The following is a 15,093-nucleotide window of genomic DNA, read 5'->3' on the forward strand; positions in this document are numbered from 1 at the left end:
GCACCCTGATGAAGACTGCATATCCTTCAAAGTAGATCGTTTAATCTACCTAAATGAATTTATTTATTAAATGCCATTCCAATTAGAACATCAAAGAATTGCTTTACAGAGTCAGAAAAAAAAATCATAACAAAATTTGTCTGAAGGAACAAAAGTTCAGTGAAAAAATCAGTGAAAAAATGGCAAGAAGGGGGTCTAGCAGTATCAGATCTCAATCTAGACTACAAAGAAATAAACATCAAACAATTTTGTTAGTGTATAAGAAATAGAGTATCTGGTCAATAAAATAGATTAGATACATAATATCCCAGAAGTAAATAAGCACTGTAACCTAGTATTTCATAAACCTGAAGATTCTAGCTATTGGGGCAAGACCTCAGTATTTAACAAGAACTGCTGGGAAAAGTGGAAAATAGTCTGGCAGAAGCTAGGTATAGACCACCATTTCATAGTATACACCAAGAAAAGTTCAGAATAGATACATGATTTAGACATAAAGGGTGACATTATAAGTAAATTAGGGGAGTGTGGCCATAAATAAGGGAAGAGTTCATGATCAGAGTATGTCTTCAGATGACTAGTTACTCCAGACTAAACCAACACTCTTGGTAAATAACTGAAAGAAAACTTAGGTAATCCAATGAAATATCACCTCCCTAAAAAGTTTCCAAAATATCTACCATTAGCTGACACCACACCTACTCCTTTTAGATTACACCAATCTTAAGGGAGTTAGTGCTGCTGAGGAAATATGTGGTGAGACAGTAGTTATTTTGAAAAATGTTCATGGATTTATTGGACTGTAAGTTTAATATGAGTCAACAGTATCACATGGCATTCAAAAAAAAAAAACTAATGCAATTATAGATTACATTAAGAAAGGCCTAGGACTAGGAAAGTATTAGTCTTGCTTTATTCTGTCCTAGTCAGGCTATATCTGAAGCTTTGTGCTCACACATTTAAGGAAGAACATTGATAAGTTGGAAAACATCCAGAGGAGGAGGATTAGGACTCTGAGACCATGCCATATATAGATTAGTTGAAGGAAGTGGGGTTTTGTTTTTTGTTTTTAACAAGGAGAAGGCTGGGCAGGGAAGAAGAGAGAGGAGTAAAAGAGGGTTCGACAGCTACCTTAAAGTATTTGCTGGGGTGTCAGACAAAATAGAAAATATACTTTTATTTGTTCTCATAAGCTAGAACCAGGAACAATGAGTAAAAGTTGCAAAGAGGCTTGTTGCAAAGAATAATCTCCTATCAATTAAAGTCATTCAAAAGTAAAATGATCTTCCTTGGGTAACAATGGATGGCCTCTCACTGGAGATCTTTTAGCAAAATCTAAATGATATTATAAATGATCATTTGTTGGCGATCATGTAGAATGAATTCTTGTTCAGGAATAGATTAGATCAGATAGCCAGTGAGGCCTCCCATAACTCCAAGATTATTGGTTCTAACCAGATCTGTGAGGTAGCTATATAGCATAATAGATAGAGTGCTGGGCCTGGAGACAAGAAGACCTGAGTTAAAATATGGATTCAAATACTTTCTAGTTGTGCAACCCTGTGCAAGTCACTTAAAATTTATCTGCCTCAGTTTCTTCACTAGAAATATGGAAATAATCATAGCACCTATCTCCTAGGGTTGTTGTAAGGGTCAAATGAGATAATATAAAGTCCTTACCATAACACCTAACACATATTAGACACTTGATAAATGCTTCCTTCCTTCCTTCCTATTCAGTAGAAATCTGTGAATTAATGTATTCAAAGTAATATCTATGAAATTGCCTTTTCTTATGTAACATGAGCTTCCTTTATGGCCTGTGCTGTCCTATTTATCCAGCATAATGGAAACCAAACTAAGTAATTATGTTGGCTTTCAGGAATAAGTGTATATGAGTGTACCCTGACTAGATCTTCATTTCAACCTCTCTTGACAGAACCAACAGTTTAAAATTTGTCACTGCCTCATTTTAAACAGATCTGCACAAACAAGTGATAGAATTTCAGGAGAGTCTCTCAAGGGTGTTTGTATCCAGCTATGCTCACAGTAAGATGATATTAAAGTTCCAATCTGCCATATGGGGGAACCATATCCTAGCAATTTTATAATATCACTAACCATCAATAACTCGAGCAAGTGAGTCTTTCTTTGGCCTCTGTTTTCTCATCTATAAAATGATGGATTAGGTTAAATGATTACAAAAAATAAATGATCTATGTCTAAGACCTCTTAGATCTCCAAATATCCATTAGGATTCTAGACAATCAAGATTGCCAGACAAATCTAAATATTAGAAATTTCTTCTTTATACTGAGTTAAAATATATATCCATATAATGTCTATCTGTTGTTCCAAATCCCTATCCTCCAAAGTACACAAAACACACCTAATCCCTTTTCCATTTTGGCAGAAATTCATATCTTTAAAAATATCAATCATCTTTCTATACCTACCCCCACACCATATCTTTTCTCCAGATCCAAAATTCCTAGTTCTTTCAATCAATATTTATCTGACATGATTTATCATTAATTAGGCATAGGTAAAATATAAATTCTTTAAGGCAGGGATAGTTTTTAGTTTGTATCCACAATGTTTGCACATAGTAGGCACTGAATGATACTGAATAAAATGTTTGCAGCAACTTAGAGGTGCATAGATAGAGCACTGAACTTAAAATCAGGAAGACTTGATTTCAGATTCTGCCTCAGACACTTAACTAGCTGTGTGACCCTGCACAAACAACTTAACATCTGTCACCTCAATTTTCTCATCATCCCCTCAATGAGAATATTGATAGCACCTCCAGCCCAGGGTTATCATGAAAATCAAATAAGTAATATTTGTAAAAGCACTTTGCACATTTGAAGGTGCTGTATAAATGCTATGATGATGATAACTGGATTAATGATAAAATTGATCTTCTGTGTGTTGGAACTGTCCCAGGTTTGCAAAATCCTCTTATTGACAGGTTGTTCTGAATGAATGAATAGGCAAGCAGGCAGGTAAGCTATTTCAGAAGGTGACTTCTTAGAACTATTATTTGTGAAGACACAGAAAGGAACTGATTTTGTCTCCAGTTGTATAATTTCTTATATGTAGAGTTCACTAAGATCTCCTTTCACTCAATCATATATACACTCTCCTTTGCCTCTGAAATAACTTGGAACAATTAAGTCTAGGTTATTTAAGGTCCTTTTTCTAAAATTCTATGATGCTCTATCTTCATTTACAATGCTAGCATGTGCAAGATTATTTACTTGGAAGTGGTAGTTTCCAGCTGACATGCAATTGTACCCAGAACATTCTTTCATCTTATCTATTTGGACACAAATAAAAAGACTATAAATTCAAGAGCAATAAATTCTCCATGTTTGCTTCTATAAAAAACACCTTGTCCATATTGGCAGGGTCTAACTCATAAGGCTGTTGTGAGCATCAAATGAGATAATGTATGTAAAGTACATTGTAAATGTTAATGCTTGATATAAACATCACTCATTATGATTGTGATTAGGAGCACAGAAAGCTTCCCTTTTGAAAATTAAAGTGGAGAAATAACCAAAAAGAATCACACAAACACTAATTAATCTCTGCTTTCATCGTTTTTTTTCCCTAGGTGATGATGAGTTTTTTATCTTGTCTGGATAACTATTCTGTGTCTATTAAAAAATGTACTATTCTTTAGTGAAACATTTCAAGTAAGCACAATCTACCTATTAGACAAACCAGGTTACTACCCTGATATAAATTGAATGTTGTAGGTGATTTCCCATGCCAAAGGGTACAATCGGGTATATTGGTATGAAAGAGTAAAGAGATGTAGGCATAGACATTTGCTACCTGACTGAAATAACAGCTCTATCACCTTGAGTCTTCAATGATTAGGGTTCGTAGCTAAGAGACCTTAAGGGTCATAAACTCCATCCCCTTCATTTCACAGATGAAGAAACTGAATCCTAGAAAGGGGAAGTTACCCAAATTACTAAGCAGAAGCTTTTATTTCTATCCAGAATTTCTCCATGTCCTTATGATCCTCCTTTCCCTCATCTATCCATCCTCTAAAAACCACCATCTTTTCCTTATTTCTCCTGTCTTTTTTTTTTTTTTTTTTTTTTTTTTTTTGGCCAAGGTTTTTCTTTCTTTTTGACCTTTTACTTGCTCAATGCCCAAAGTCATTACTTTCCCACCCTGCACTTCCCAGCACAAACTTGTCCCAATTCAATCCCCTCCCATCCACCAAATCTATATGCTCACTTCCTTCCAATCTTTTTCCCTTTCTCTCTCTTCCTATATAAACTGACTCTCTTGAAAGCTCCAACCTCTTCTCCCGCATCCGTAATCAGCAGTGAAATGCTGAACACAGCTGGATTTTCAAAACCAATGGTTAATTGCAGTGAGCCAAGGGTGACCCAACAGCAGTTTTGAGTATTTGGAGTGTGAAATAATGAAGACACTGGTGAGCCGAGAGTCTGGAAATCAAGGGCTGTGCCCCCTAAACAACATTCAGAGGCCCTGATTAAAACTCCTTGTCCCAGCTGGTGAGAATCATGTTAAAGCCAGGAGGCAGACAAGTGCCACCAACCACCTTGGGGAGACACACAAAAGGGAGATCTTATCCACAGACCTGCAGAATGATTTCAATAACTTCCTAAGAACAAGGGTTCTCCAGGAGCAGCAGAATAATACTGTGGGTTACCATGGCAGCTGGGCTCAGGAAGCACTATCCAGGAACTAAGCCACAAAACCTATAATGAGGTGGCAACCTTAAGGGTCTAGGTCTCTGCTTTACAGCAAGGGCTTTTCCATAATTCCCATTACCACTAATGAGGGCACCATTAACATCCCACACACAGTGAAGAAGCCTTTTAGCCTCTGTCGGGATGAGTGAACCTTGTCAAAAGTGGCATGGAATTGACATGATGATGTGAAAACTACAAGGACCGCGCAGTCTGGCTCCTGTCCCTCTTTCCCTTCATCCTTTCCCTAGTCCCCAAATACTCTTAGACCACAAATTAGCAGAGGGATATCCAAAGAAGCCATTCTGTAGGGAAACTGCTTTATCACAATTCAGTGATTATATGTTAACAATATCCTACATTATTAGAATACTTTAAGGTTTATACATTGCTCCCCTCCCAACCACCCTGAGAGGTGAACTAGTGCAAATCTTCTTATTCCTATCTTTAAAGAGGAGGAAATTGGGGCTCAAAGGGGGTAAACCCATTAGTTCATGGTGGTAAAACTAGCAAGTGGCACAATTGGGATTTAAACACAAATTATGGGGTGGTTAGGGCATTCCCTGATAGATAAAAGATAAATAGATCGTTGTTGTTGTTTGTCCATTGTTCTCCAAAAGGACCAGGACATAAGGGAGGTAATGCCATGATAGGCAAGGGAATTGGATTTAAGTGAGGGAGGGCTGGGCAGTCACCAGCCTCACTTTCTCCTCTGGAGCCCTCTGGGTCCAGTGGCCAGATATAGATCAGGACAACAGGAGATGGCCTTGGATGAAATGAGAGACCTTGGCCTTTTTAAGCTAATGTCTTTAACAGATCTCAGTTTGACTGAGACCATATTCATTCATTAAGTAAGGTTAGGTAGCAACTGAGGCAAAGAATTTCCTATTTCCCCTAGTCAAAAAAAAAAAAATCTAAATGAATAAATTTGGGATAAATAGACTGTAATATGATGTGAAATGGAATTTATTAAATCCATATAATATGCACTATGCTAAGCACTGGGGATATAAATACCAGCAAATAAAACAGTTCCTATCTCCAAGGAGCTTACATTCTAATGGGGAAAGAACTCATAAAGAGTAACTGCAAGAGAGTAAAGGTACTAACAAGAAAATAGTGAAATTCAAAGAATGAATTGAATATGGAATGGTGTTCTGGTCTAGAGATCCAGCAAATCTGACAGTGGGCCTCAAAGTGGAATTAGCTCTTAATGCTGCTGGTGAGCAGTCTAGAGAATGCATATCCTAGCATCAAGCTAGGATATAATGAGCATGGCTGGCAACCCTGATGAATGAGAGGTCTAAGTTCTGGGAATCAATTCCAAATGTAGACCTCAGGGTTTGGTTCCAAATCTTACCTCAAACATGAGTTGTTTTTAATTCCTCTGTGCCTCAATTTCCCATTCTGTCAAAATGAGGGAATTAAACTTGTTTGGCTTCTAAGGTTCCTCCAGCTCTAAATTTATAATGCTATGACACTTGCCATTATACCATACTATCTCTTTACAGTGATGATTATACTAACAAAAAGCAATATTGCCTAGGAAATTGCCAGAAAGATCTTGATTCATATTCATATTCTGACACATGACTATGTGACCCTAAATAATTCACTTAATTACTCAGTGCTATGGGTGACTCTGAGATTATAATTGCAGAGCAGTTGATATTTTATATTGACAATCAAGAGTTACCTTTGCAACAAAATTACTGTCTAGACCAGTGCTTCATACCGTGCCTGGCACACAGTAGGCTCCTTTATGCATGGTATTACCATTTACAAAGTGCTTTATATTTATTAACCCATTGTGAGGGAAGTGCTGGGGTTATTGTTATTACCCTTTTCAGATGAGGAAAATGAGATAGGATTAAAACTCAGGTGTTCTCCCTCCTAACTCCAAGTCTAGTGATTTTCCCTTATACTGTTCCCGAGTTCCTAATTTTTTTTGGTAGTCATTTGACACAGAACACACACTGCTATGTAATGCTAGGGGTGAGGAGAGAGAAGGGAGGAGGGAAGGGTATAAGGAGGACAGGAGGAGGCTTGCACATATGTATGTCTCTTCTCCCCATTTAGACTGGAAGCCCCTAGAGGACAAGTATAAGTTTTATTTTGTACACTTATATATACAAATATATACTACCACCCCTTTATAAGGGGTCCCCCTCCAAAAAATTAAAATGGTTATGTTGACAAGACACAAAATTCTCCCATCCCACTCTATCATACCTCCCCCTAAAAAAAACTTTGTAACTGAGGACTTAATTCTTCATTCCTCTATTATAGACATTCCTAAATGGGTATTCCTCTTGAGCAGGGAAACAATAGTGTCAGGAAGTGAAATAAGACAAAGACCAGGTAGGAGGGAGCAAAGGCAGCATCTAATGCCTTTACCTTTCAGGGGTTGGCCATAATTCACAAACTAGGAAAAAAGTCTCAGGACATTTTTCCCCACTGTCCCCCTCCCCCCTGTCTGTCTCTTCCTCTCCCCCCCCCATTCTTTCTCCTCTTTTAAAGCCCCTGGAGTGTTGGGTAGAGCTGTAAGAGAGGGAAAGAGAACAGCAGGGGCTAGAGAATGCAAACCAGAAATACCAATGTCAGCACTTTAGATATCGAATTTATCGGCTCCAAATAAGGGTGTCATATGGGTGATACAGAGAATGCCAGCTGGGAGCTGTAATTCAAAGGGGCAGCATCTTGGTTCATACAATCAATCATATTAAGGGAGCAGAAGCCTATTTGTTGTTGTTGTTTTTGTCATTCTTCAGCAAAACTTCTTTTTTTGTTGGGCTTTTTTTATTTTTTTAATATTCTTGGAAACACTTTTCTGCCAATCAATGTCAGCGGCTATTCAGGCCTTGGTACAGCAACAGCAGATGTACAATTAGATGTACAGACTTAGAAATGAGCTACTGAGGGTGCGTGGGAGGGAGTTATCCTTTTGCTATAAAGAGCAGATAAAACATTAAATGCTAATATAGCCATAGATATATTCTAATCTAATAAGAATAATTCTTTAGCTATCTGCCTGTTTCAGAAAATAGAATTGAACCCTTCATCTTGCAGAATTTATTTCTTTTAGCCAATATTAGGAACATAATTCTCCTCAAAAAGTAGACCTCTGAGATTTAAGTGTGTTCTTAATATATTTCAGGCTAGGGAAGTGAAGATGGGGGTGGGTTTGGGGGAATAAAGTGGGGGGAAAGCTTGGGGAGTTCATTCCTCACTGGGTAGCTGGAACTAACTAAGTACAGGAAATGTCAAAACCTAACATGGGAGAGATCTTCTATCCCCCAAACATATGGCTTTGCTTCCAAGACTTCACAGAGACAGCTTTTACCAACAGTCACACCCCAAGTGCCCTTCTTAATAAAGGTCAGAGGGGGACACATCTGGGAAGTCAGGTGTTAAGGAATAGGTTTTAAGGACACAGTTTCCCAATTGATGTCAGCCATGCATAATAATATTCCAATCTACTGGCTAGCCAAGAATCCAAAAAGCAGTCCTAATTTTCAGGAAGGGAAGCTTTCTGTGCTCCTAAAAGCAACAATGATAGTGACTGACATTTATGCCTAGCATTACCATTTACAATGTGCTTTACATGTACTATTCCATCTTGAGCGAGATTCTGTGGTTATTGTTATCACCTTGTACAGATTAGAAAAACGAGGTTCAGAAAACCCGCATTAAAATACCTCACCAATGCTTACACAATAAAACCAAGTTTCTCCTAACTCCAGTGATCTCTCCAGTATGTTCTGCTCCTATTGCTCCTTCTAGGTCATTTGACACAAACCGCTGTGTAATGGGGGGCAGGGAGGTTGTACAGATATATGTCTCTTTTGCCAGACTGGAAGCCCTTGAGGACAAATCTATTAGGATCTAGAGAATAGAGATAGGAATAGAAAATGGAACTGGGATTTCATTCATATAATGAGCCCCCAGTGAAGAAACTCCCTCTAGCAAGTCAGCACCTTTTCTGCAATTTAGCATCAACTAGTCTAGAGCTCTGACAAGTCAGGCCACCTGCCAGGGTCATATGGTCAGCATGGGCCAGACCTAAAATTTGAACCAAGGTCTTCTAGGCTCTGAGGCTATCTGTGATACCAGAGATCAACTATGATGCCTACCAGCTTCCTGCTGCCCACAATTCTCCCCATGACGCCCAAATCAGCATAAAATGTGATTGGGAAATATGTAATAAAACAAATAAAAATGCAATAGAACGTAGGTAAAGTTAATATGTGGTTTTCTAAGTCAACCCGTGGTCTGCAAAGATTACTGGTCCCTGTGTTTTAGATACCACTTTACATAAGTTATCCCACAATGACTTTCAGTTATTGTTGTTATTTAGTCATTTCAGTCTGATTCTCCATGACCCCATTTGGGGTTTTCTTGGCAAAGAAAGTGGTTTGTCATTCCTTCCAGCTCATCTTACAGAGGAGGAAACTGAAGTGAATAAGTTAAATGATTTGACCAAAATCACACAGCTAGCGTCTGAAGCCAGATTTGAAGTCAGGAAGATAAGTATTCCTGACTCCAAGCCCAGCATTCTGTCCATTGTGCCACCTAGCTGCCCTTCTCCATGTACTAGTATTCACACACACACACACACACACACACACACACACACACACACACACACATGAGGTTGAGAACCTGAGATCTAGCCAAATTCTTTCATTTTACAGAGAAGGAAACCAAGGTCAAATTATAGTTTTAGAACTGCAAAAGATTTGAAGAATGGATCAGTCAATTTCAAGCCAAAAGGAGTCTTAACATTTCAGTGCTCTTACTTTTCAAAGAAAGAAACGGAGATGGGAGTGATACATCCTGGATCTCTCAGATAAGGAGTGTCAGTCAGAGCCAGGATTTCAATCTAACTGGATCTACTGTATCACTCATGCTTCTCTTCTCCTCACAACTGAAAACACTGTTGGCTAGCTGGAACTATATGGTCTCTGATTGTGGAATAAAATAATGTACATTTGTTGGAGGATGAAATCTGCAGCCATGCTCTTATTATACAAAAGGTTCTATCTCAAAGTACTATAATGATGTTCAAAAAGTAGGCAGGATCAAGGTCTGCAGTGACTTTGGGGAAGGATCCCCAGTGCACTGGGGATGGAATATGTTAAACTACTTGAGAGGTACTGCATACATCTAAAGGAATATCATTGCCAGGGTGATAACCTTAAAATGTTTCTGGCTTCCAGGATTATGCTGGAAGTCTTCTTTCTACTGAAATAATGAACAACAGACAGAATGCAAATTATTTAAGGACAAGGACTATTGACTTTTTGTATCTAGTCATAGTCCCAAGCACAGTGAGTAACACATAGTATGAATGACTAAATCAATAAGAATAACCATTTATAAAGGTCCTACTATGTACCAGGCCCTGTGAAAATATTATCTCATTTAATTTTCACATTAATCCCGTGAGGTAAGTACTGCTATTATTCCAATTTTACAGTTGAGGAAACTGAAACAAACAAAAATTAAATGTCTAGGGTCACACAGTCCAATAAGTGAATTCAAGTTTTCTTGACTCCAGATCCAGCTCTCTATTCATTGTGTTACTTAGCTGCCCTCAAACAGAGGCTTGCCAACTGAAATAGTGAGGCAGGTGAGCAATCAGTACAGCAGAACCCCAAGACAAGAGGTTCTAGAGATGGACATTAAAACCTCCAGGGCCATGGCCTATGATCCTGGCAGCAAATTGGTTGGTAAGGTTGTCAACAGAATCTCATTCAATCAATAAACAGTTATTAAATGCCTACAATGTGCCAGACACTGTGCTAAGTCCTAAGGATAACAAGGGGCAAAAGACATTCATTTTGTCTTACTGATTGATTCAGAAAATGCTCCCTGAGAAGAATACTATCTTTTTTATTAGGGAATATAAAAAACTTAAAGCACAATTTCTGTTCTTCATGGAATATCTTGCCTTTGAAAATGGGAAACCATTCACTGATTATCAAGAGATGATATGATATAATTGAAAGAGTGCTGGTACTAGAGTTGGAGGGCCCCTTTGAGTTCTTTATTGGCAGTGGGCAATTGACTAATCTCTCTGTTTTCTTATCTATAAAATGGGGCTAGTAATACTTGCTATCCATTCCATTGACTGTAAATCTTAGTAGGCAATAGAAATCTGAGGGGTTATTATCAAAACATTTTCAAGAAGGTGTCAGTTTTGTACTGCCTAGATCTCATGCCTTTGTCTAAAAAGTCACAGGGTATCATGATGGTATTTCCCTTTAGTTGCTGTAGATTTGACCCACAGGCATCTCCATTATTCTGTCATCTTTCTAGAATATAATGTTCTCTCCTTTTCTGGCAAAATTCAAATTACTCTGGTCTTCAGGGCCTAGTGCAAAGCTCCTTGGTTTAATGAGGCTTTTACCTAATGGGAAGAGAGGGGCTGAAGGGGAGGAGGGGAAGGCACAGCTTGAAAGGGGGGTTGAATATCTGACTGCTTTATTTTGAATCTCCGTATTGAACCTAAACTTAGGTCAGACAATGTTTTTGAAGAGAAGGTAAGGGAAAATTGTTTAGTGGTTTCTCCTAATCAAAAGCTATTATTGGTCCTAAAGACAGAAGTGTGTCAAATTCTGAATGGGCTTAGTAAAAACAACCTCCCAAAAAGCTGTAAAATATTTCCCGACTGTTCAGATAGGGAAAAGATGGGTTCCAGTCCAATGCAACATAACAAAATCCATTTAATGGCCATATAAGTGATACTGACAGAATCAGATAGGAAAATAACCATCATGTGCAAGAAAGCAAGCTGAGTCTAGATTTCCATAAGATTTATGAGAACCTTCCTTGTTCCCTCTTTTCTGTACTCATGATTGCTGGCTTTTTTTTTTTTTTTAATATGCCCCCAACTCCTTTCTTTACTCAGAAATAGCACCTGGGTTCTTGATTCCAGTCTCCTCTCCATAAAAACTGTGTTTCTTTCCAGGAAGAATCTGGAGGCTTCCCCGTGCTTTGAAACATGGGATTTGGAGGTCTCACCAATCTCAGTGGCTCCTGAGAGTGGAGCAGTCCAGTAGATAGGGACCTCCCTGAGATTTCTGGCTGCAAATAGCCAATTCCATCACTAGTCGAGGTCCCTCAGTTTCCCCTTCCATAAAATACAGTTTTGAGATTCAGAAATTCTTAATGAGTGCTGGCTACTCGTGGCTAAATTAACCAGGTGCAGGAAACAGCTGCTGCTATAGAAGCCATGTCCGCTGTATAAATATAATGTGGTATTCTTAGACAAAGAATTGAAACAAACTCTAAAATACTAAACCAAACCCCAGCCAGATTCTCCTTTCATGGGATTCTTATAAAGAAGCACATGGCTTAGTGGGGAAAGTATTGGATTTAGAATCAGAGAACTTTGATTCAAGCCTGGGTTTTATCATTTACTGGTATGATCCTGGGCAAGTCCTTTTTCCTTTGAGTTTCAGATTCCTTATCTGCAAAGTGAAGAACTTGTTCTAGATTAAAGTTTTTTAATCTGGAGAATGGTAATTTTAAAAAATATTTTGATATATACATTTCAGTAAAATTGATTTCCCTTGTTGTGCTATTTATTCTGTTTTATACATTTAGAAACATTTTGAGAAAAGCTCCATAGGCTTTACCAGCCTGAAGAAAGGACTCTGAAAACAAAAAGAATTAAGAAATTAATAGCTGGGGATCCCTGGGGATTTCAGCTCTGGGTCTTCTTAACCCCTCTCCTGTTCTCTGTATGTTCCCTTTCTATTCTAGTCACCAGCAAGTTTTCTGTAGATGAATGGGACCAATTCCCATGTGCTGAGAGATTCCTAATGCCTAAAACTGAATTTTAAGCCAGTCAAAAAAATACTTATTATTTAGAAGTGCCTATAACTGTATCCCAATAATGGTTTCAGCATGATTCCATTTTATGTTTGAAAAATATAAACTACTTTTCAGTGTACTCATCATCTATCACTTCATTTTAATTTGTGACAATCTGGATTTAGTAGCCCAAGCAATACTAACCCATTTGACATATGAATGCACTGAGGCCTGGGGAATTACAGTCAGTTCTGCTATGAGATATATGTTCCTAAAAATCACACTACAAAATTCTACAATGAAAACCACAGGGCTTATGGGAATAATGGAGGTTGGAACACAATACTCAAAAACTTTATCAGTGACATATTAAAAGAAAAGATAGGAACCCAAAAAAATACTTTTACAATTTTATATATTTTACATGCTTAAGAAATGCATAAATACTATAATAAATAGTGGCTGCACTGCACCATGGTCATAGGTTGCCTCCATGGTCTCCTCCTCTGTTCTCACCAGGTCTGGGCTGGAAAAATTCATGGTCACAAGCTAAAGAGAGGAAGGTCTCAGGTGGTGTAAGTTGGAAGAAGAGATGCAACCATGAGTGAAGGTGTGGGGAAAGAGTGAGTATATGGATGCAAACCAACCCTTTCTAGCTAATTTCTACTGCACCATAAGATATACAATAAATATGGTATTTTCCCTTGAAAAAGACTTGAAATTTGGTTGTGGAACTAGGTGTCAAAAGGGTTGCAGTTTGAGAGTTATTATGAAATAGTGAAATTTTTTTCACTGTACCTGTTTCCTGTGAATGAAATCAGATAATAGCAAAGCCAAAAATCAAGATATGCTCTAATTTTTCTTAACGTATCAATTGCATTGAAACAAATTTGTATTTTCAAAATGAACATTACAGCAAAATTGATTGTAAAACAAATTGATCTATCAATAAGCATTTATTAACTATTTACTATGTGCCAGGTGAACAGCTAGGTAGCACAATGGAAAGAGTGCCAGACCTGAAGTCAGGAAGACTCCTCTTTGGAGTTTGACACTTACTAGTTTTAGGATTCTGAGCTAGTCACAACACAATTTGCCTCATCTGTAAAATTTCCTTATTATGTAAAATAAGCTAGAGAAAGAAATGATCTTTGCCAAGAGACCCCCAAAAGGGGTCACAAAGAGTTGGATATGACTAAACAACAATAAAAATGTGCCAAACTTTATGCCAAGGGGACAGGGATAGGAAGTATGCTATGGGAGGCTTAAGGAGAACCCTGAAATGGAAGAAACAAGTAGGACAGAATAAGAGAATATTTTGGTGCAATGAAGACACTGTTGAGATTGGACAACACAAATTTATAATAGACCCAGATTCATGATATTCTCTAGCTCTATTCAACAGTATGTGAGCAAGAGCAAAAGAGTCAGATGATGGAAGCAACCAGGGTTTGTTTTGTCAAGAAATGAGCCATGAGAGAGTATGATAGCAAATGACTGAAAAACAGGATTGTAGAATTGAAGTAGCTAATAAATAGTCAAGTTTAAGAGAGGTTAGGTAGGTGATATAATGGATAGTGTCAGGTCTGCAATTCCCTGGATTAAATTTGGACTCAGACATTAGATAAAGTTGGATTTAGACATTGGACAAGCCACTTAATCTTGTTTGCCTTGGTTTCTTCATCTGTTAAATGAGCTGGAGAAGGAAATGGCAAACAACTCTAGTTGATCTTTACCAAGAAAGCTCCAAATGGCATCAAGCAGAGCCAGAAACAAGTGAAGTGACTGAACAACAAAAAGTGTCAAAAGGAAGCAGAGTACAATCCAAATGTTATACCTCAGAAAGTATGGAGAGATGAGAGGATTTGAGGGCACATTAAGGACCAACCCCCCCCCAAAAAAAGAAAGGTTTTAAAGAGTAGAAAGACAAAGAGATAAAACAAGATAAAAGATTACAAAACATGTTAATTTTTGAATTCTTGAACATAGAAAATGGGAAGGATAATCATCCAGGTCTTTAGCTAAAGTAGAGTCAAGCAGTAGGTCAAGGAAAATGAGGAGACTGAGGATTGGTTAATTGACAGGTTAAAAACCAAGCAGGAATCCTAACTGAGATTTCTTTAGATTAGAATGTTATTACCAGTCTCAAATTCCTTCTATTATCCTATGCTACCTTCCTCTATAAATCAATTAGATTAATATAGCATCAACTTTATTATCATATTGTGCCCTTTATATATTCCATACTATGTCTTGTACCTAAGATTCAAACAATGATCGATGAATAAATTTGTTGCATTAATAAGAACTGCAAACAAACACCAAGAAGCCTAAAGCTCATCTTGTGGGTGCAGCCATTGCCACTCTCTAAACATATGGGGCTCTGTACATCAATCATCCGTTCTCCCCAGACAACAAGGCAGGCTATTGCCTGCACCCTCTGAATCTCCTCTAACACTCTTAGCCATTCCCAGTGCAAGAAACATTATGCCAAAGTCACAGGCTCCTTTTTCTGGTCTGTACTGGACCC

The sequence above is a fragment of the Sarcophilus harrisii genome, chromosome 1, assembly GCF_902635505.1.
Source record: "Sarcophilus harrisii chromosome 1, mSarHar1.11, whole genome shotgun sequence".
Taxonomy (NCBI): domain Eukaryota; kingdom Metazoa; phylum Chordata; class Mammalia; order Dasyuromorphia; family Dasyuridae; genus Sarcophilus; species Sarcophilus harrisii.